General features: G+C 36.7%; 1 long non-coding RNA gene across 1 annotated transcript in view; it reads left to right on the forward strand.

Moving 5' to 3' along the window:
* The window catches only part of LOC128792097 (uncharacterized), a 95251-nt gene that overhangs the window by 33463 nt on the left and 37510 nt on the right, over positions 1-24278 (forward strand). The window contains exon 2 of the long non-coding RNA XR_008432304.1: positions 14716-14803. This is a non-coding gene — a long non-coding RNA (uncharacterized LOC128792097). The remainder of the gene's footprint in view (positions 1-14715; positions 14804-24278) is intronic.

The raw sequence follows: 24278 nt of genomic DNA on the forward strand, positions 1-24278 counted from the left end.
AAGTGATTTGTCCCATTGCTGGAGATATTTCTTTTTTAAAGCAGACCCAGTAACTAAACTAAAATTGAGAAGCAGTTTGGTTATATAAGTATATTACCTCTGAGCCCAGAGTGGTCCTTCTCTGTATGTTAAGTTTAAAAATATTTCTAATGCTAACTCTGTGGAAGGTGCTCACAAGGGACAAATAGCTTAATATTGACATAGCCTTAAATATATTGAAAATACATAAATCAGAATAATGAGATTCATAAATATGTTAATATTAATGGGGAAACCTTTTGGGAAATGTAGTCTAAAAATCAAAGAAAAATATGAACTTGAGATGTAAGCAATGATTCTAGTTAAATGAATAAAAGATTGGATATTTTGTTCCTCAAGTCAGAAAAAGGCATTACATCCTTTTGAAATTGTGCTTATGTCTTTAATACTGTCATAAACAGACTGCAAAAAACAGTAGGGGAAAAACCTAAAGGTATCTGTAAAAGCCTGATAATAAATTAAAACACTGGAATGATTTGGTTTTCGCATCATGGAAGGAGGAAAGCACCATGAAGCCTTTCTTTCAAAAATTCTCCCTAGAATCGATGGACTAATTCTGCACTGAATTTCAAGGCTATAAAACTTTATTAGCAAGAAGAATATGTATATTGTTATTCATTTGTTCACACTGCAATGGTTAAGGTCCTGTCAGCATTTCCATTAAAAACCCCTATAATTTTACAGGAAACTCCAACACACATAAAAATACATTCAGGCTGCATTTGACAAAAGGGCTTCTCTAACCAGGTTCTCAAAATTAATTCTATTAAGATGTTTTATAGCTTGAAAAGAAGTGAGTCATGTTCTTAGAGGTACATACAATCTCATACCTTCTGCAAAGTGCCACCAATGTCAGCAGCTGCCAAACCAGAGCTCTTTATCCCCCCTTTCCTGGCTGACCCCACTGTCCATCCACTGCTGTACAAGGAAGTCCATACCTACTGTCCTGCTTCCAGTTACTGTGCCATGTTTGACTTCTCTGCCTTATTAACCTTTGTTGGGCTGTGTGATTTTTGTCTTGCAAATTCTTTCATGGAACTTTGGCACTGGCCAGGGCATGGGACAGATGCTGTATGCAAAGATCCTGTGTTGTCTGGACTGATCTTCTAATGAAGGCTTCTAGGGCAGCTGCACTGTCTGTGGATGAGGACCTAGTTCTGCCCCAGGCTGGGGAGCTGAGGGTGATGCACAGAATCCCAAAGGGGTGCTAGGCTGGCCCAGCCTAGTTGTCCCCATTGCAGAGGTGCAGGGGCTGAACCCCATCTTAAACCCTGCACTAAACTCAGCAAGTGCACTGATGTAGAGGGACATCTTTGCAATCCCCTCCTCAAGCAGTTTGAATATGAATGATCACATCCTCTGCAAAAAGCTGAATTTTGTGTCTTAAGACCAATATATTTTGATATAGCAAGAAATGCTTTACTGCTAATGATTTAAACAGGTGCTTGTAGTATGTGTGTCTAAGGCAGAATACAAGTCAGGAGTGTTCAGATAGAGTTTTGTTAGCAAAGTAAACTTTGGCTGTTGAAACTACCACACCTTCATGCTTTAAGCACAGTCAGTGTAGGGGCATCACACCTCCTGGATAGCAGACAAGCCCTGGCTCTGCACTGATCACTGTGCAGAACAAGCTAGCCTTGTCAGGGTGGGAAACAAGATAGTTCAGATGCTTTTATGTTTTCTAATTTTTCATAAAGTCTTCAGTGAATGTCTCAAAAATCAAGTTGATTAAGATTGCAGAAATTAATGGGGCTTTCTGAGCATTAATTAAGTTGAAGTTGTTTGTAAACATTTTCAGGTTCTCTACTGCTTAGCTGAGCTGTCTGCTGTGTTAACAGCAGAAGCCAGACTGTAAAATACTGTTTGCTCCATTTCTTTAAAGTTCCATCAAAGATCACTCTCATTCATGTGTAGTTGACTACTTTACATCAGCATTGTTTTAAAATTTCAAATCAATATTCTCGATGCTTTCAGAGAAATTAATTAGTCTCACTGAGGAGTTGCTTTCCTAGTTTGGAAAAAGCCCCCTTTGCTCCTGTTGGTATTGACTGCACAGTCAACTGGATGGACACAATGTTTACCCTCCTAAGAGGTCAATTTAACTGCTCCAGGCACTACAGTAAATGCAAGAACACACTTTTCTGCTGTTTGGTTTATAAGCATTGACCACACACAGACTCTTGGTTAAGTAAAATTGTTTTGGGCTATTTGTTTCACTACCCATTTTTATGAATACCTATCCTTGATTCTAACATGATTCTTAAATTAGTAGTTTTCTGTTTAGAGATGGTCACTTCCCTAACAGCAGTATGTATAAAAAAATCTTTATTTCAAGGGAAGCAGACAGATTTTATCAAAAGGAAGTTTTATGATTAAATAAGACATCTGAACACTGAAATTATGAAATCCTACAACGTGCATTAGGAAATAATTTTTGAGTACAAAACAAAAGCTCATTAATATAATTTGCATCTGTCTCCACAACAGTACTTATATATTTATAGTATTTTATAGTGTAGGAGTGATGCAATATTTTTCCCAGAGTCAGAGCTGTCCTTCACATTTTTATGTCATATATTTCTGCAGGAATGTGCTGCCTTCACCATGTAACTTAGAGATGTGCATTTTTAAAACTACATGAAAAGTATATTTAAGCTGTTCATGCTTACAGGGTACAGATTTTTATGAGAAATTGATGGCTCCATTGTAGACTTTGGATGGATGTTGCAGTGCATCCAGAGATGCAGACTCCCACCCCTTCTTCTCATGTAAAAAGTTTGGAAACTGGGAAATTTCGTTTTGGTATTCCTAAAGAAATTGTTTTATTTTATTTATTTCATTTTCCATTTTCCATCAGTGAACGTTTTCCTAGAAAATACCCAGCAAACCCCACAAAGGAAAAATCCCAGCAAGCTTAAGTGGCCTGAAAATGAAAGGATGTTTGTTGGGCTGCCTTGCACTGGCTTTTAACCATTGGTCTTAAGGTCTCCAGTTTATAATGTTAGCATGTCATCAGGAAATAAAACCAGTAGTGAAATTCTCCCCTTATCTGAAATGTCCTAGCTCAGCTGGAGTTTACTTCCCAAGAGATAATGTGAACTGTAGGACCACTGAACCCTTTGTTTCAGCAAATAGTTCAGTGTTTTGTGTGTCTCAGGAGCCAGTGAGACTGTCCTTTAGCTTACTGTTTTGGACACATTCTGAGCAGAGAGGAGACATGGATCAAGGGCCTTGAGCAGGAGAGGAATTCAAACACTGTTTTCTGGGGGGAAGTGCTCTCACCTCTGGGGTCCTGCTGGCCAGGGAGGGACTGCTTGCGCTTTTTAATTTTTATTTTTTTTTTTATTTTAGTCCTTGGTTATTTTGAGGTGAAACTGTAACTTTGGCAATAACTGAATAGGTCTTTGCCAAAAGCTACATTTGATGAATGCTTTATTTGCTGAAAAATCCCTCAACATTTTGTGAATAATTATGAATTTAAGTGAATTCACTCTAGAGAGTATATCAGATCATTTTAGAGTGCATAGAGTAAAGTTAGAAACCCAGAAAGTGTTCTGTAGTCAGCTTCCTGCATGTCTATTAAAAGTGGGAAGCCCTGTTGGGTTTTCCTTCCTATGACAGCTTGCCCATAACTCTTTAATCAGTTTTCCATAGCTGAAAAGTGTTTTTGGCTTTGTTTATTACAGAGAACTGTGAGTCTGTGTTTTCTTCTTGGTATAGCCAACATGAATCATGGTTTATAAACATCCTGTTGGTATTGATGGAATAACTGGGGACTTAATAAGACTTTGATCTTTTCAAGTAGCTCACATATAAGGCACAATGTCGGTACTCTTCAAAGTGTTAACATAAAAGAACCAAAACCAAGAAACCCTCATACAGGAAAAAAAAACCTCCATGAGTGTAGGGTGTACACTGAAATGTTATTTCATGTGCAGAGTTTCTAAGAATATATTTGAAACCCTCTAACATATTTGGATCCAAGGAATACAAAAACTGATTTGATTTCTTTCTGCTATAAGAATATATTCAGGAATTTGTTGCAAGATGTATGAGAAGGATAAGCTATTTTGAAATCCAAAAATTTTAAAATTATTTTTCTGTTTTCGTCTCCTTTTTTTTAATCTCCTATATACACAATGGCTGACATAATTTTTAGAAATGGTTATATATATATATGGCTATATACACAGTTATATAATTATTCTTTAGCAAAGCCCAATTTCTTCTTGTGTCTAAGGCTGGCAAACAGTGCTGCATATAAAAAGAGTTTTAAAATGGCATAATTGATGATGCAAGTATTCTGAAAATAGAACATTTGTGAACCAGTCAACAGTTATGAAATAGATTTTAGAAACATCATTTACAAGGTGGGGTTTTGTGTTGGCTTCTTTTCTGCAAACTGGACAGTCCTTTAAAGATGACCCTGTGGAGTACAATAGATGGCACAAACAGTGAGAGACAAGTTTCAGATTGCTTTTGAATAACATCTAAAGCTTCGTGGTGGCCCCTTTGATGTGAGTCCAATGGGACTGACCACCTGTGTTGCTTTGTTCAGTGATGATTTGTTAATCAGGAAAACAAGAAATACAATACAGCCTCAAGTAAACCTTTAAGGAATCAGAGATTAAATTTAGCTTTTTTTCATGATCCTTGTCAGTCTTTATACAAAAGAAATAATTTCATCAACACTATTAACTGCTTAATTCAGTGATTCTGCATTCAGACTTCCAAGATCATAGATTTTTCATTTTAAAAATTATTTTACCTTTATCTCCTAGAAAAAATTGAATAAAACAGGTTAGGTTTTTAAAAAGCACAATCAATGTATATTACAGCTTTACAGATGTGAAGTTTACTCAGGGATTTTTCACTTCACAAGTCATTACAGATTATTGAATATATTTCTGAAGCAGCCACTACTATAGTAAATATCCTGTGGCCTGATTTGTTCCCTAAAAATAAACAAAAGGACTAACCATTATTATTTTACAGACATTTAGAAAGATGAAGTAACCTGATATTATAGGATAATAAATGATGATATCCACACTCTTTCTTGTTTCCATGGATTTCAATACTTATCAATGAGGCAATGACAGGTATTTTTCAATTTTTATACTGGCTGTAAATCAACCATTCTGCAGTCATCTCAAGTGGTAGTAAATACCACCTCTTTATAATTTCCTGAACATAAAAATTATATCTATTACTTCGACTAGGAAGTTAATGTCAAGAGGATATATTGAAGCTTGGATTTCAGTAATAGAGTGCTGGACTGGTGAGCATTATAGTATTTAAGATATTTGCCAGTCATTTTTAACTTTTCAGAGAGGAATTGCCAAGGGAAAGGAGAGGGTTTGTTACAGATGAACCTACAGAATACTGTCTTCTACAATGTGTAATATTCTTTCTCTACAGAGCGTTCCAAACAATCAGTAATATAAGGTTTTCTTCAATAATGACATTTTAGCTTGTCATATATCTTTCTAGAACACATATCTGAAGGAAAACTCATCATAGATGTTTAGGTGTATTTATCATGAGAGAGAAAGTTGCTAGGGAGTACTTAAACTACAGATATCCTTGGGTGAAGGGCAGAGTGATTGAGAAATGCCAGTTTAGTTCAGTCAAGGACACAGAGCTCGGTTCATGTCTGTAACACTGGTATAAAGGCGCTTTAAGGCCACAAAGTTACACTCATTTGAGTGTTAGGGAGAAAGCATCAATGTCCTCCAGACTTGTTTTACAGGTTGGTAAGGCCCCAGGTGAATTTAAGTTTCAAATTGCTTACAGGCCTTCCTTCTTATTCAGGACCTGAACTCAAACCTATCTTTTAGGATGTAGGCTATTAAGGGATGAGACCAAGAGGTTCTGTGGTGTGCTGAATGTCTGCTGAAAGAGAATGTCCTAAAAATTCCTTCAACTTTTGAGTCCTCCCATCATAGAGGCTGGGAGAATCTGAGAAGCTTGGGGCTGTAGCTGTCCCAGGTTAGCTGTAGGCCCCCCAGCTCTCAGTTCATGTCCAGAGCACTTTTAGCCCACACCTGCGAGTGCACATTGTGGCTCTTCAACCCACCTGGAGCATTCAGAAACACAGGCATGGGCAAAGGTGGGGGCCCATGCCAATCAAACCTGTGTCTTTGGGTAAAGGAGTTGACTCCTTACAGAGTGGCAGCCTGCTTAAGAGGTAGAGTAGAATAAAATGACATAAGCACCAAAGGACAACAGTAATAAAATTGCATGGGCAAAGTTCTCTTACTACTTTGTGCTGCAAGTTTTATTTGTAGGCGTCATTCTTTTATCAAAGTATGCCTTTCTGATACAATTCCATGTTAAGGATCTTCTATTGTCATCCAGATAAATGGGTTTCTACCTCAATGCTACTGCAAGCTCACAAATTCCACTTAGGATTTGTTTAGTTCTGTTTAGTAAATCTTTTCAAGTGAAGTGTTGCTGTTTTTGCCTTGCTTACTTTAAATCCACCGTTGGGATTAGTTTGGTTATTTACTCTTAATAATGGAAATAAGTCAAAGGGGAAATGCTTTTCACACTGAGCAGGCACCATGTTCTTCTGGAATGAGCATGCTTTTCCTTTGTTTTCGAAACAATCTTTTGATTTCTTTGGTTTTCCTTTCATGACATTTAGGAGAAAAGGAAACTGCTGTTGAATACGGGATGCCTGGGATTTCTGTTTTACATTAGACTTTTTAAAATATTTGAACTCTGCTTTGTGACGGAACAAATTAGAGCTGAAACCACAGGGCGGGTAAGGAGTTTCAAGGTTTCCTTATTTGATTTTCAGGGGTCTATATTTACCCTACTCCATTTTATACTGTGAAGTACCCTTTCTGCTCATTCTATGCAGTCTTTTTATTGGTAGCAGGCTTCTAAACTCAGAGTTACCTGTGCAGCAGCTGCCAATCGTCTCTACTACTATGTTTAAAGCAAACCAACCAAACAACAAAGCCCCAACAAAAATAGCAGATTTCTTCTGCTATGTGCTTTGGCAGACAGATGAAAACTTCCCTTATGCCCTGTTTCATTTTTGTTTATTCTCTCTGCCTATCTCGAAGCACAGTTTTTAGTAGCTTGATTTCAGCTTTATGAAAAGTTAAAGCAGTGTGTTTTCCCTTCCTTAGTAAGCAGCTGGTGAATCACAGACCTGCGTGTTGCAGTTTTGTTCAGTGGGACACAGCAGAGCTGGCACTGCAAACTGGTGCCTTCCCAGAGTCTCAGCAAGGCTCCATCTAGAAACCAGTACTCAGTTCAGATGCTTGTGACAAGGGGATGTGTAATGTCCTTGCTTCCGTATTGAGTATATTTGCTGTGTGATAGAAAGTTGAGAGAGATTCACTTGTTCAATAAAAAGGCAAGTGAGATGAAACTCATTTCCTAACATATTTTATCTATGCCAGCAGTTTGGTAGTTCTTATATACAGTAAGCAATAAAACTAGTTAAAAGATCATTAAATAACTCCCATGAAGTTATAACAATGCAATAAAAAATCTAACCAACACAGAGCACCTTGCATCATGGAGCCCTTTAATCAGTCTTTTCCTGGGCTGTGTTCAGACCCAGTGGCCATAAATCTATCAGCTATCCCATCTCCAGCACTGCATTTCCTCTTTTGCTCTGAGATCCTGGGCCACCATGGAAGGAGAGCTGAAATCTTGCTGTAGTCGCTGTGGTGTGCCAAGCAGCTGTTCAAAGCTAGAGAAATTGCTTTGAACAAGGCACAGAGAAGTTCTGATTTTAAACTTCTATATTAAAGTGGTAATGAAATGTATTTTTGTACATAGCTTTGAAAATCCCCACTGTGGAATCGTGTGCTATCAAGGGTCATTTTAATAACATTGATTGTTAAAAGACACAGATCCCAGTGTAAAACCAAGACTCATTAGAATTCAGGATAGAGCTGATTACAGAGGAATGCGTAAAACTGAATATTAAGAAGATTAAGAAGAGCTGGATATCAGTGCTATATTCCAAAGGGAAATCCACCATGTACTTACTGTCCCAATCAGTGGTACCCAAAGGCAATGTGTACCTCTGTGAGTGTACCCTACTGGAGAGGGAACTCTCAGAGTTTGGCCAAGGGTAACTATAAATATTAAAACCTTTATTATCAATGTTTGATAGAAACATAAAAAATTTATGGTTGTATACAAATTCTTTCTTTAGCAGAGGAGACACATGAGATTTTATACTGCTACTGTTAAGTCACTTTTTTCTTTCAGACAAAATCTAATTATTTCCACCCAAATTTCTTTTTTTCTTTAACAGAGGTGGCATTATCCAAAAGAAGTAAAATAGAATGAATAGCTGAAACCGTGTATATAGTTAAATAGCAGATTCTGTATCAAGGTCATTCGGATAGGCTGTTCTGCTATGTTTTGTTTATTTTTCTTCTTTTCCCTTTTTTAGTTTCCAATCCCCTTAGCCTCTCTGCCTCCTTTTGCTGTTCAGTATGTGTTTGTCACAGATTCTCCCTTGGTTAGAAACAAATGCATTCAGACATCTTTGGTACTTAGAAAAGCAGTCTGAAATTATAGCAATCATTAATGTACCAGGAACACATAGGAGTTATCCAGCATATGGGAAAAAAAACCTGGGAAGACTTCAGTGCACTCTCTAACTGTACCAGATGGAAATTAGAGGTATCTACCCAAATGTGGATTTCCATGCCCCTATAACATGCAAATGGAATTGCTTTCCACATTGTTGAGAAAATTTATTATGTAGATGTAGAATCTGAAGAGGGAATCTTGTCTTGTAGTGGGAAGCTGTATGAGATGTAGTAACAAGTAACACCTATGTATTTAAAATATGATTATCAGAATTGAAATGCAGAATTAACCAACCTTACACTATTTATGCTAATGGAACAATAAATGTAAACTTCCTGAAAAATACAATGTGCAGAGAAACTAATTTAGAAACTAACAGTCAATAGTAGCACTAGTATCATTCTAGAAATATATTTCATAGCTCTGTTGTGAAGTATACAAAAAATCAGGACATATGGGGTATCCACATTTTACTACAGTTTTCTACTTTCTCAGCTGGTGCTTTTTAAGTGGACAGACAGTACTCACTGGGACCCTTTCCCCCTCCCAGCATCACCTCCAACAAGGCCCCAGAATCTCTTTGTGACACCCTTCAACACATAGCCAACACACATTCATCTCTTTAGTTTGTCTTGGGCCCTCTGCAAGTCCAGCAACATTATTGTTGCAGAAGCATTTGAGAAATACGTAGAGGGGATAAAAAAACCCCCAAACCAACAGAAACCAAACATTTAAAATATTCTTCTGGGCTGCCTATTCTCCCATTTAATGTTACTACCATGCTGCCATGGTCCTACTACAGTTATTTTTCTTGTGGAAATTGCATGAATTTATATTTATATAATAATAATAATAATAATAATAATAATAATAATAATAAGATATTATTAATTATATTAACACCACAATATTATTAATAATATCAATATATTATTAATAATATTAATATAATATTTATGATAATATTATAATATATATTTATATTTTTCTTGTGAAAATTACATGAATTTGCTTTCATGCAAACTACACTGTGTGGCCAACAGAGTGAATTTTCATATATTTTGAGCAAAAATGCACACTTAGATGTGGCAATATGTTTGTAGTGACACTGCTATTGCACTAGTAAGTTGCAAGATTCGTTTTACTTACATTGCTATAAGATTATTTATTTTAGATTAACAAAAGCCATCATAGTATTAGGATAATCACAACTGTCTAAATAATTGAAGCTTCTTTTGAATAAATCAATTTTTGAGTAGACAAAGAGTAGAATACACTTTCCTGCAATTTAAGACAAAATGCTGTATATAAAAGTTTCAGTAACTGTCCATGGACAGCCTTTGCTGTAAATGAATGTTTTTGAATAACACCAGTAATCTGAAGGTAATGAAAGCAGTTTATGTAAGGTGCAATAAACAGCCATTGTTGTGTCTACAGAACATTACTTTATGCTACTGTGAAGATTATGTCTTTTTAGTCTTCCATCTGTTTTGAAAAAAAATAAAATTCAGAGGCCACTAGTCTGAAAGAAGCAAGGACAAGATAATAACTAGAGACACAATTAATCCCTGTGCTTTGGAATAGGACAAATTGTTACAACAATCACAGAGAAAGCTGTACAGAGGTTACAGGAAGGCAAGTTAATGCAACGCTTAAAAAAGGGAACAAAGAGTGTTAGAAAGAGCTAAATTACTAAAGCAAAGAAATTAAAATACAGCTTAATAAGGAACAAATGTTGCATGCTGTGTATTAACAGTGGAATGCTTGCAGAAAATATGGAAAAGTCTTTGTTTACTCAACCCTGACTCATGGGCAAAGGTTTACATAAACTGAACTTCTCTTCTGATCACAGGTATGTGAGAAGTCCTGTGGGGATGGGTAGTCAATAGGGCTTCTCACTCGAAATCAGACAAATGTTTGGATTCAGTCACTCAAGGTACACTCAGGGTTGCATAATTGTCAGCAAAAAGCTCCCATTTTATCCCTGGGGCCAAGATCCCACTAGTGCAGCAGGCTCCAGCTCCGTGGCCAGCCCTGGTTGCTGAAGGAGCAGCAGAGTGCTGCAGCAGGGGCTGCGGCTGGATCTCAGCCCTGCTCCCGTACGGCAGCACACGGGGCTCTGTGCCTTCCCGAGCTGCTCCCGGGGCTCTCCTTCGCTCACTGACAGCAATGAGCTTTTGTCTTATGTGCAAAGGAGGAAATGTTAGCAATAAAAGTCCTGATTAATGAATATACAGAGCACATCCTGCTTTCAGTCATGCCCTTTCAACCACACTGAAGTTGAGGCTGTCTTGAATCTCATCAGGACTTTTTCAAGCCTGCATCACCTCCAGAAATCCAGAGAGCCTTTGGGATGTTAAGGGCCAGGACCAAGAAAGCAGAGGTTTATATAGTGGGACATCAGAATGGGGAATAGAAAAATGCATCTAGAAAGGAGCACAGCAGGTGATGCAAACCCTTATTACAGTCTACAGCAATTTAATGAAAGTAAGTCAGAATAAATAAATACCTGAGGTGGAACCAAGAGGCAGCTGACCCAGCCTAAATGGGAACTAAATTGCAGTTGACCCTATTGCATCACTAAATTACCCTCCTCAAGGGGAAGGAATAAAAGTTCCATGTTGGTTTTTTTTTTTTTCTGCTTTAAAAAAAGTTTTAATAATTCAAAGAAATGTCTACTGTTACTAAATGTGCTTGGTAAATACTTGATAGATTGAATTCATTCACCTCTTTGCATGCTGACATCCTTCTTGCTGCATAGGGAGATTCTACAGATGTACAGAAATGCTGCACAGGATGGGATGTTTCTTTATGGCATTTCCGTGTGCTTTAAATCTCCGAAGAGTTTTCTGTGTGTGTGCTTTATATTGAGTCGTTAAATACAAAAACAAACTTATTCACAAACCAGCTTTGATCTAGGCTTCCTGTGATTTATCTCGGCTGCCTATAGCATTCACTGAAATCCTACCTGATTGTTATTAGCTCCCCAAATATTTATATCACTCCAGATAATCAATGCTTATCACAGCCAATACAGATGTTACGAGTTCCTCAAAGAAAGGCACTGTCAGCATAATAGCATTTTAATTATTGCAGCATATGTTTTCAAATAAGTCATTTCTTTCCAGTATCAATTGAACAGAGTAACTATACACATCTTATTAATAGATGATGTTAAAAAACATTATACATGTAAATTACAGCTTTTCCCACTAAGCGTAAGAAGCAATAATGTAATGTCTTGGAGGTATTAATGTTCACTTAATTTAAATCATGTTACTCTGCTGTTTTCTGTTCTCATTCCCTTGCGTTTGCACTCTCTACAGAATGTTTTTCATTCAACTGCTGTGTAAAACAAATTTGCTTGTGGGGGTTTGGTGATATAAAGTATCTGACTGGCACCAGTGCATTAGTTATTCTACATGTAACTGAAAACATGAATTCAATATTTGGAGAAGTAGAGATAGCAGCATTAATGGTTTAGGAGATGCAGATGACATATTTTTGGTTATCAAGTGTGCTGCAAGTTCATGGGGAAGTTCAATGGAGAACACGCTGAGCCCTTCTGTCCCTCAGCTTCCCAACTTTATGTAGCCTCTTACACCCTGCACCATTTTGAAGTTCTCCAAAAGAAAGTGCAATGCTTTTTACTTTTTTTAAAAAAGATATTTCAAAGAAAATAGTATTATTTACTTTGAAAGGAAGACTAAATATTCATCTGTCTCCCCAGAGAATCTAGGCTAGGAACCCTACGGAAATACTTCTGTAGGCAGCATAGTCATGCTTTGAAAAGAGGAATTACTCTTTATCTCTTTATAAAAGTACTTGCTGCTCTTGCAAGATATTAGGGACTCAGCCTGAATCAGAATTCTGACTCTGTCTTCTGGATAGATACAAAGCAGAAGATAGATATACAAATTAGCATGAGGACTTTTCATGCCTTAACTACATAAAACTTTGACTCTCACCTAAAACAAAAACAAAAAAAACCCACTAAATTAAAGTTAAAATTATTTTTGAAGTGGTTGAGCATATTTCTTTTATTGCTGTTCTCGTGCCATGAGTCTGTAATTTTTGGCTCTGATGTATATAGAATATACACACACGTACATATATGCAGCCACATGCAGACATACAAAAGTCTGCTGAAATTCTTCGTTCTTCCAACACCCACTGAGTACAATAATCAATTTTTTTCCTGAAAATCCCTGTTCCTGAGGTCATTGGATTAGTTCAAAATTTCAGCTTCTGTTTGAAATGCAGGCTTTATGGAACCTCAAAACCACCTGGTAATTCTGGACCTTTCATGACTGACTCAAAAAGCTGAAATGTAGCAGTCGTAAGTTATCTGTATATTTAGAAGGAAAGAGTAATTTGGATAAGCAGTTATTTGGAAGTTTATAATGCATCTGAATGAGACTTCTATTTTCTTTTGCAGGCCTTACAGACATACCATTTTACAAATCATGCAATGTAATCAATGTAGGTCCCCACAGCCTATATTTCTAGTCATGTTACCTGTGAAAGGCATGTTTCTCCTGCTGGAAAATATCTTATATGTCATCTTTATTGTTACTTACTAGAATAATAGAATTATTTACGTTAGAAAAGACCTTTTAGATCATTGAGTTCAACCATAAATGAAGAATTTGGCTGAGTGTGGTGGGGTTTTTTGAAGGAACATTTTGCTTTTCTGTTTTTTTTTGATAGTTTTTTTTTGATATGGGGGTTCTTTTTTGTAGGTTGTTTTTTTTTTTTTTTTTTTTTTTTTTTTTTTTTTTACTTTCCAGATTCAAAATGATGGTTTGAGCTCACTTACATGGTGATATTAGATCACTGATCACCATCACAGGACTGCAAACTAAAAAGAAAGCTAAAATTAAGTTGATTTAACACAGAATTGAATGTAAACTCTTGTTCCCCAAAAAACAATTGCATGTAAGTGGGTAATTTTCAATGCAGTGAATAAACTTTATATTCTTTCATAATTCATTTGATTGTTTCTGTACAACAACTCTGCTGGAGGACTCTGACAAATGTGATGCTCATGCTGTGTGAATGTCTCATTCATGTGCAAACTGTACCAGTTCAGGATAACAACCAGTGGGAATAAAGCACTACCTGCTGACCTATAAACATAAAGGGAAAAGAAAATTAGAAAATAAAGGACCATGTTGGGAATGCACATTCCATTTTAGAATTAAGGAAATAGTCACTGGAAATAGTTGTGCTTGAGCAGACTTCACCTCTGTTGATTTCTATTAGAAGTGTATGAATTGTTTCCTTTACACTATTGAAATGTAGAAAAAGGGTTTTAATGCAGACGGTTAAATTCATGGTAACAACCCCGATGTTAATGTGCAGAGGTGTACTTGGGAGCAATATCCTTGTGGCCTGGTCTGTTGCATGGATCTCTGAGGGCAAAAAAATACCAGGAGATTCAGTGCCACTTGCACACACCTAAATTGCAGTGGATTAAAAGTTGATCCACTGTTTTCCTTCAGCATATATTGAGTCTCTTCAAATAAAGTTTCAGGTCACTTCTGGAGCATCATTGCAGGTAAATGAGCACTGTGTTTATTAGTCTCTCTGGTAGATAAGGAGGTTTCAGTTTTAATGACTGCAAGATCAAATATTTGACAAAAAGTGAAAAGCAAAGACCGGACATATATATATATTCTAAAGTGAAAGAGGGAGGAGAATAATGAATTTGAAAGGAGTAAAACACAGGCTGCTCTGTAGAAAAGAATGCTACAAAGGTCTCTGTGTGAATCTTCGGTTCCTGGAGTTTCTGCCAATTCCTTTTATTACTATTTCAAGTAACCAGGTACATATGGCATGTTTGTAAGTAAAGCAGTCAATGAAGTTAGTTACACCTCTGCATTTATTACCCTACCCCTGAGTATTATTAACTTTTACATTCCTCATAAAATATAATTTATCACTTAAATAATTTGCTTTGTGTCAGGGTTCAGTGTGCTCCAGTGCTTTCCTGCTCATTAAATGAGATATTTTTACTTAATGAGCCCAGAATGTCCTTTGCATGTAACATTAGAATTGATTTCAAACACTCCATTTTTCTAACATATTTGTATGTAATTTCAGAATGTGGACTTCATTCCCCAGTCTGACTCTGAAGAAAAAAGAGCTACAAAGAATAATGACCCATGAATTCTGGAGAGGAATGTAGTAAGTATGTGTGAATATTTAAAAAAAACCCCTATTATCTGCCTCCACTTTGCATTCTTTCATCTAGTTTGAAAGTCTGAGTTACTATTTGAGCCTGATACTGCAGTTATTGCAAACATAATTCTCCATTAGGAAAGTGTTTTTAGAAGGGACTGCAAGATATGTATTTCCATGAAATTAACAGCATTTAAAAATAACCCCACACTTAGGTGTATGTGTGTGATGCCCTGATTGATATAGCAGACAGCTAGTCTTCCAAATGTACACTGTTCATATATAAAATATATATTCATAGGATAAATAAACATCATAGAACTCTAACAGTGTGCACCTAATGGGGATCTGGCTCATCTCTTTGCAATTGCAAATAATCACTTTGCAATTATTTAATAAAATCTGAGTAGAGAGACCCTCTGTTGTGCAGTAAATCATTTGCTCATAATAATCACTGGAACCAAAAACCAGCCCAAACCTCTGAGCTATCTCAGCAATTCCAGGATAAACACTGTGCCGCCACACTTTAAATGGAATTTTGCCACCAGCTAGGTTTCAAGGAGTCAGTGAGTAGTAGATGATGGATTCACAAGTGGGTGTTCATTTGAGTCCATTATAACAAATGTGACCATCTGTGCATCAGCTGTACACCACTGACATGCAGGGTGCAAGTCTGATCAGTCAGGTGCTCAGGATCTATGGCAATTTGCATGGCATGAAACAATAAAGGACAGGAAAGCTGAAATTCAATTCCATAAAAATGCTAATATTGTAATATAGATTTTTTTTTCTTCTGAGTGAAAAAAGTATTAACTCATGAAATAAGCAGAAATGTATTTAACAGAACTTACAACTTTTTTGGCCATCATTAAGTTTCACATTTTCCCATGGTTGCTTGTCTCACCTGATTAAGAGCTTGGGGCTCTCTTTGTGTTTGCTCCTTGGGTTCCTTGCCTGATGTCTGTTTCCTACAAGACACGTGCAGCCATGTACCTGTGGTGCAAATGTTTATTGCGGGATGTGCCGTGGCTACCATGGCACACGGTGGGCAAAGGAGCACGAGCAGGAGGTAGCAGTGGGTAGGCAGTCTGTGCCTTGGTGTAGCAGCCTTCCTTAACACACTGCCATGTTTGCCAAAGGAAATCTCAAAATTCTCATCAGACTGACACAACCAGCCTATTAGGAAAAAAAAAGTTTTTAAAGTAGTGCAATACTGTTTCACGAGACTGGGTCATGCCTTGTAGGTCAAGGAGAAAAAGAAAATTTCCCTGGTTGTGGCAAGGAGAAAAAGAGAACATTTCCCTGATTGTGGCAATAGGAGTTAACAGTAGTGTGATTATCCATACAAGTTAATGAAATGTGAGATCTTCATCTTTGTCATACAGGGAGAGAAAAACAAAGGAAAAATTGGAATCAACTGTTGATTATAGTTTAGTGAGGGGTGAATACAGCCAGGTTGTTTATTAAGGCCATCTCATCATTGAAAGGGCTGCTAAGTAACAGAATAGCTCTGACACAGACTGGGGAAACTATGTCACTGAATATGTAAAGTATGAGGGAATGTGTACTCTTCTCTTGCTGTTACCCATCAGAGGGTGCATCACATACCCCTAAGAAATCAATTTATTTTGCTTTTCTTTACAGTCTATCATTTTGTCTATTTGAGCTGCAGGCAGTTAAGGTTGATGCACTCAAGCTGAATGTGCTTTTCTTTTTCATATTTTTTACTGTAAAATGAAGAGTGTTGGTGTTTTGTTTTATGCTTTATTTTGGTTATGTTCCCTCTCCTTCCTCCCCCCCCCCCCCCCCCCCCAATAAAAAATAATGCTATCCTTTGCTCCAGGAAAATAGTGAAATATCACTTTAGATACTGAAGTCTGTAATATTGTAGCATATTTATATGGTCTGATGAATTCTCAGATGATAAGAGACTTTTTCCCTTCTGATTCTATAACAGCAGTAGACCTGCCCTTCATTTCATTTTTTAAACTTAGACATGAGATATTTTAAATTTCACTTGAATTAATTTTCTAGATGATAATTATAATTGATTGTTATGTTTCAAATTCTAATGTCAAAGAATTACTTTTTAAATGAAAAATAAGTGATTTCAGTAAAATTTCACTAAAATATCTAGCCAAAACAATTAATTTTTAAAATATATTTTTATCTTCTGCACTGTGAATGTTCAGTTACTCTGGATGAATAATAGTTTGATTGTTATATCGTATAAATCCTGGTGATGTCTCAATGTGTGCAGAAAGGAAAATGTGAAGCACCTACTTGAGAAATTTCTATGACGAATCAGTAAGTCTTTTGGGAGAGGGGATTGCTGTGTTGCTTAGACTTGAGACTGGACCTATCAGAGGTGCAAAACCTTTGGCGTGTACCACTCCTGGAAACACATTATATTTTAAGAAAATTCAGGTAGATTATAGAGGAGTCACACCTATAATATTTCCTTTATTCCTGCAATTCACAGTTTGCATTTTATTAGTATGTAGACAGCTGATCTTGGCATGGGTATTAAGAAATAATTCTTTTCATCAGGGGACTGCCAAGGGTGTTTTTTTGGTTGCTGTTGTTCTAGATCCTGAGCCTGGGGAAGAGCTCAGGAAAGTCTCTGGCCAGCAGTCACATGTGAGGTATTGCAGAGCTGGTCACTGGCACCAATGAGAAGGCACTAACAGGTGCCTGCAGCCCAGCTGAAGGGTGCTCATATGGGGCACCTCAAAAAAGCGAGGAGCACAGCAACCTAAGGTCATACCCTGATTTTTCTCTGATATTTGAGACCCTTGTCTGTGACTAGAAATGGTTGAAGAGGGAATAAATATCAGATGGATACAAGTGTCATTTAAGGGACACTTCTCCACTGGGCTTGTATCAAAGGATCCTTTATATGCATCTGTAAGCAACAAATATTACTTAGATTTTTTTTTTTAAATAAACTATTTGTATTTCAGAAATAACATATGTAGTTTCAAGAGAGGGGAGATAATGGTGCTTATCAGAGTCTTTTTGGGAATGGCAGTATTTTATAGCTAGTTTCAGTTAACATAAACTTTCCATAAATCAGATACATAACTTTTTACACATGTAGACTAAGGCCAAAGGTTCTCTTCACTCTTTGAGAGCACTGACATTAAATTTTTTATTAGTACCCATGATGAATAATGCACTTGACTTCAGTTTTAACAGTCCTATTGAGAGAAACTACTGCATGTTTCTTGCAGAAGTACCTAAATAGCCAACTTTAACGCTGAATAAAAATTTATTTATTATTAAAATATTTATTTATTATAAAAATGAATTCTTTACTCAGTTCGTTACCTTCTGAGAGCTGCAGCCTTTCTTGCATTAGTGGTCTCCGTGTTGCTGCCATCATACTGTATGTTCATGGCTTGCTTTCAGGCTATCATTTCTTTGTGTCTTGGGGCTGTGTGGCTTGGTTTTACAAAGGGATCCTGGATCTAATATTGCCACTGCCATCCACTTTGCCACTACTGTTTATACTTGCAGCTGTCCAGAAACTCTTGCAGAAAAATACAAATTGCTATTCTTAAACATAAACACAGGTTTTCATATTATATACTATTGGCCACTGTGCCCAAGTTCATCTGCAGTTATTTGGACACTCTCCTGCTTTTATAGCTCAGATTCTTCACACTTTTCTATTTGAGTCCTGTGATGCTTTGACTTCTCTGCTATGTTTGGGATGCTCCCATATTGTTTTCAATTTGGCTGGAGTAGCTTTGCTTGCTTGCAAAATCTCAGGCTTTATTTTAGATCTTTGGTACACTCTTTCCAAGTGTTTTGATACACTCTCTGAGTGTTTTATACCAAATGCAAAGCACCATCCAGCTTTCTACCAGGAAGCTAACCCTTCCCTTCATATTGTGAGGTCTATTGCAGTTCAGATCAGTTAAAGGCTTCTCTGTGATTTCTCTCTCCTTTTCTATTGCTTGCTTGAAATTGAGTTTCTTCGTTTTTTTTTTTTTTTTTTTTTTTTTTTTTTTTTTTTTTTTTTTGCATGGGAGCATTTTACATGTAGCCTGATTCATATCTCCTTCTAACCATTGCAAATTTTAAATGAACATTAAATAGTTGCTGAAAGTTGTGAGTGGCATAGGGCAGATTTTCTTTGCATTCTGTGTTCCTGGGAAGTTAAACTGCAGTAAGAAATGCTAAGCAGTACAGAACTTTCACCAGAACTTCTGAATTTTCTGAACTGTCATCTGAAAATTGTAACTTACAGAAAATAAAACCCCCGTAAATGAAATTGGTTCTGATGTTCATGAATCTAACTTTGCTATTCTGCAAGTCTCCTCCTTTTATATGTGAAGTGCAAAATGATTCTATGAGGAAAATGAGCTTGAATCTCATTAGACATCGTCCTGTATTAACTGGTTCACTCATATTTTATTCATTAAATAATATTTGTCAATGTGTTTTTCTATTTTAAACTCTTACTGTAAAAGAGAGCATTATCACCTCAAAGTATTTGTTTCCTAGAGTGAATGCCAATATTATCCAGTCACGCCATATTCTCCTAATTATGCTGTGGGTTTCTTTCCTAACGGCATTTATTTTCGGGTGTCAACAATACTTCAGTTAAATGTAGTGTAAAGTGCACTTATTTAGCAAACTTGTCCTTCAGAAAAGGTTTTTTTTTGTCTTTAAAACACCACTAGATTGTTTCTTTCTGTCAGTGCATGATACAATAGAAATCTTAAATCAATAACACTTCTTATTCCTATGCAATTGATGCATAACATCCTTCTTCACACACAGGTTTAATGTGTTGTAAATTAATTATCTGGAATGCGTAGAGGGTCAATGGACCTTGGTATGACCAGGATGTAATGTTAAAGTGTTCCATTTCCTTCCAGCCCTGCTCGGCTCTCTTGCCGACTCCTCTCTCTGTGTCAGCTCTGCCATCTTCTGCACTTTGGTCCCTTAAGTGTTTTTAATGCCCCTCGAGGGCTTGATCGATAGGAAAAATTTGCTTTACCATAAATTTGTCCAACAATTTTCTTTCTTCTGAAGATGGAGTACCTTTCTAAACTGGGCTTGTATAATGCTCCTTACTAAACTATTCTTACTGTCAGAGAAATTTAAAATAATAGCCTTATTTTAAATCATAATGAAATTGCAGAGATTCTGCATAAACAAATGCAGATCTAATTTTTGGCTTTTAGGTGCCTAGAAATGAATCAACTATGCTTCAAATGTCTGTTAGGAGGAGTTTTGCTTTACTGTATCTACACATCGAACCATATAGATGACTAAAACCGTTATTAACTGTGAAGAAATGCTGAGGGAGAGATTCTCAACCATGAAGAGTGCAATTAAAACATGCATTCGCTGGGTTTAAAGTAGCCAATTTCCTTTAAAAATCAGAGAGGCCACCTCTATTACATTTTTTGAAGCCAGCTTGGCTATTAGTTGCTAGGGTAACAAGATCCAAGACAGTGAATAAGTCCTGTCCAGGCAGCACAGTGTTATGGGTGTCTGAGATGAATGCAAAGAAATGCTGGTAGGAACATTCAATTATGGATTGGTTTAATTTTTATTTACCCATCTTTACCTTGTAGTCCCTGACTACAAAGATGGTCAAAATATGTATATGTTTGTAATTAAAAAGGTGCTAGTGTATTTTAATTGGCTGAGTAACAGATGACACTAAACTATTAAAGCAGAAGATACTTCAAATCTCAATAAAAAAAAGAAAGAGGTGCTACTTAAAACTCCCAGCATGTTGGTGGGATCAATTTAATGTCCTGTGCTGTGTCAATGTCACTTTCATAAACTTTTGCTGAAGTGCCTTTCCTACTGTATGTTGAATGATGTTGTCAGGACTGTGAGTCGGGGGTACGGTGGATTTGAGTCTACTTTACTTCCCTTGATGAAAAGGTCACTGCCACTTGTAAATCTGTTTTACTCCCTGCACAGTTGTTAGTGTCAAAGTCTGTCAGCTCTGTGGGATGTTAAAATTATACAACTGTGGTAGGAACAAGGATCACAAATTCCCAAGTGGTACATCCCAAGAAAAAGTCTCTGATCTTTGTGTAAAAGTTCTGTGGAAAGTTTTTCATTCAGGATTTTCAGGTCACTTTGGCTTGATTGCAGAAATAAACAAAATTTCTGTTCTGTTCTTCCCATCTGGTGGGCCTTCCCCACTGATAGCTCATCACAGGGCCACTTATGTCTGCAGCTCATGCTTGCAAGTGAAAAAAAAATCTCTGCTTTATTTCTTTAAGGCTGCAAGGGCTCCAGTTAAAGCACAATTAAAACCTGGCCTGTGTTGTGTTATGTGATTATATTTTGACAAATCATCACTTTAGATCAGCTTCACAATTATTCATAAGTTATTTGGAAAATGCAAGGAATAAACACAAAGTAAAATATCTGGCCAATTTAAGGGACGACACCTGACCTCCAAACCAAGCTTCCAACCAGTGTAAGAAATGCAAATGAAAAAAGCTCCAAAAACCTAAACTCTCTTTTCCCTTACTCATAGCATCATACAAACTGTTCTGTCTATATGCAAAGACAGTTTTTTACTCAGCACTTTTCTCATGTGAGTTGTCATACTTTGCCAGTATGCAGCAAATGCAATGGGAGCACAACCAGCTGGACTGCCAAGAGCTGTGGCTGTGTCCTCTGAGCTTGATTGATTGCAACATGGAGTTTTTGAAGTTTTATGCTCTGGCTGTGCAGGAGATGGACACAAAGTTCTTTGCATGTGAAGTATGGCCAAAGCTTTTAGGTGGTCAATTGCCTGCTTAATCCAAAGGCCCTTGCTAAGACAGAGTGAAGCTTTTCATACCGTGAGCTATTTCCATATGACCTTGCGACTAAATTGATTTTTGAACGGAGTAGTTTGCTGCTGAGGAGACAGAATGGGACCCGAAAGGGGCAAACACTGAATCTTTTTGGCTTGACTTTCAGTCAAGGTAACTCACTGGGGTCCTGAAGGTGATGCAAGTAAACATCTGCCAAGTGAATCTTCGTGTCAAGGCAGTCATTGTGGGCAAACTGGGATAGGCAGCTGTGGGTAAACATATATCAGTGTGCCAAGTAACCATCAGCATGATGGGGAAGAGGACACACTATGATGCTGATTTTCTTTTGCTTTAATTTTGATTGGAAAAATCTCTTTATGTGGTACTGAATTTGATCTAGAAGCTGTCTTGGGCATTTCATTCAGTGATATGAAAGCAAAATCTTTCATATGAAGTTTTTCTTATTGTCAAAGATTTGAATGATAGGTAAACAAATGAGAGAAAAAAATTTTAAAAACTGAAGCTTTAATTACTCTGATAAAAAAAATTTACTGCCATCTCTATCAATCACTATCTTGGTTTTATAGATATCTTTAAAAATGTCATCCAATTTGCCCTTAAGATCACAAACACTTCTGCTTAATTCTCCTTCCCTGTCTCCTGAGAGAATTGCAGCATAAAAATTCACCTGTTCTCTTTCTTATCAGATTCATTTCTACTATTTGAAATTGTCAAAATCCAAATGGCAGATATTTGTACTTACATAATTAGAAAGCTGAATAGATGCCTGTCATATCAGTGCTTGTGTTTTCTGAAGACTCACAATGTTAGACAGAGGGCATGTCTGAGGAATGTAAACAAACATCCACCTTATCAGGACTTTTACAACTGAGAAATAGAAAATAACATTTTTTTCCTACCCTCTGCCCTCCCTTATCCCTCCAATTCTCTAGACTTTGCTCAATCTTTTGCAGTTTCTAATTTTCAGCTTCTCTAGGCACAGGCAAATGAAGTACAATTACAAACTCTTGGAATGATTCTTTTAAACAGGAAGAGTGGTTCCAAACTCTCAGGTCTGTACACACTCATATATTGGGTATCTGGTATATAGCTACTTTTTCACTCTGAAATAAAATAATGTCCATATGCTAATGTATCTGCATACATCTTGGAGATATTTTTATTCTTTATAAAAACAGATTTTCAAAAGCTGATTATTTATATTTCAAGATAAAAAACAGATATCAATTTATGATATAAATAATCAGATTCATTTAATTATTTTATTCTGGACCAGTCTTCTACTTTTATTCTAGGCAAAAGTAAATAGAGCTTAAAGCAAAGACTCTGCCAGGATTTTGAGAGCTTTGGAAAAGTTACTTACAGATCAAGTTTACTGACTAAATACCTGAGATAATTTACAGACAAAAAAAAAAGTTAAGGCCTTGTGTATCACTTTCAGCCTTTCCAGAGAAAGATGTTGCCTAGTTGTACAAATACTCAGTATCAATGATTTAACCTTTCCCGTAGTAAATTAATTTGGAATACTGAATTTTAAAGTGGTTATAAAGCATTGTGGTCCTTGTGATAAAAGAGACAATATTTAGGTGCTGCTTTGAGTCTCATTTAGCCATTGTAAGCTTCATACAGATGATCTAAAATGGGCTTGTCACACACCTGCCCATGAGTATCCCCCAGGTATTACTGGGCTTTTTGCTTATGCTTAGCCCTTGCCTTTCTTCAAGTTTTCAGTCATGTTCTTACTGCTTCCTTTCATGGCAGACAAAATTGCACCCCTTTGGACTTCCTAAATATATGTATTCTACATCAGCCTGCAGAGGTTTCCTATTTTCTCAGTCTCATGGTATTATTATGCATCCCCTCTCTTTTATTAGATTTTAAATAAATATTTCATCTTTTTTTTTTTAATGCACTGAAACACCTTTTCACTTTCATCACAATTTTCCAGATCTCCCATCTGCTTGCACAGTCTGTGTTATCCATGTCACAGCATCTTTTCTTGGTATTCCAAGAAGGCACTTTCTCCTTGCACTTTGTGTTCTTAAATCTTGCCCAGAAACTTTCCTTTCCCTCTTGGCTTACCAGGCAATATTTTGGGATATTCTGTCAGATACACTAGCAAGCACCACCACTTTATTTTATGGATCCAGTGACAGAGCCCAGAGTAGTGCTACGAGGTAGTTCTATAGGTCTCAGCTGTGTGTGGATGAAGGACGTCTCTTGTTTCGGACTCTCTCCTGATTCTGGGGAAAGATTTCCATTTTTGCTTGTTTACTTTGGTCTAGTCTCCAGACTGAATGTTGCCTTTGCAGAGTTGAACCATTCTCAATTTCTCTTCAGCTAATTGTTATTTTTATTCTGAGAATGAGATCTTTTGATATACATGAAGTGAATCAGGCCAGGTATGAAGCGCTTTGCCCCAGTGTGAGTTCATGTGAAGACTCCTTGTGTGGATTCTTACACCAGCAGCCCAAAGAACCCCTTATTTGTATGTCCAAGACTAAAGGACTAGATGGAGACATGCAAATTTGCAGTAAGTTTTCCAATATCTGATATGAAGCATCAATATATTGGTGTTAGGCTAGAGGACTGCGTTTTTTTTTGTTTTTTTTTTGTTTTTTTTTTTTTTTTTTTTTTTTTTTTTTTTTTTTTTGAGAGAAACAGATGTGTGAGATGTGC

The sequence above is a fragment of the Vidua chalybeata genome, chromosome 9 (genome assembly GCF_026979565.1).
Source record: "Vidua chalybeata isolate OUT-0048 chromosome 9, bVidCha1 merged haplotype, whole genome shotgun sequence".
Taxonomy (NCBI): Eukaryota; Metazoa; Chordata; class Aves; order Passeriformes; family Viduidae; genus Vidua; species Vidua chalybeata.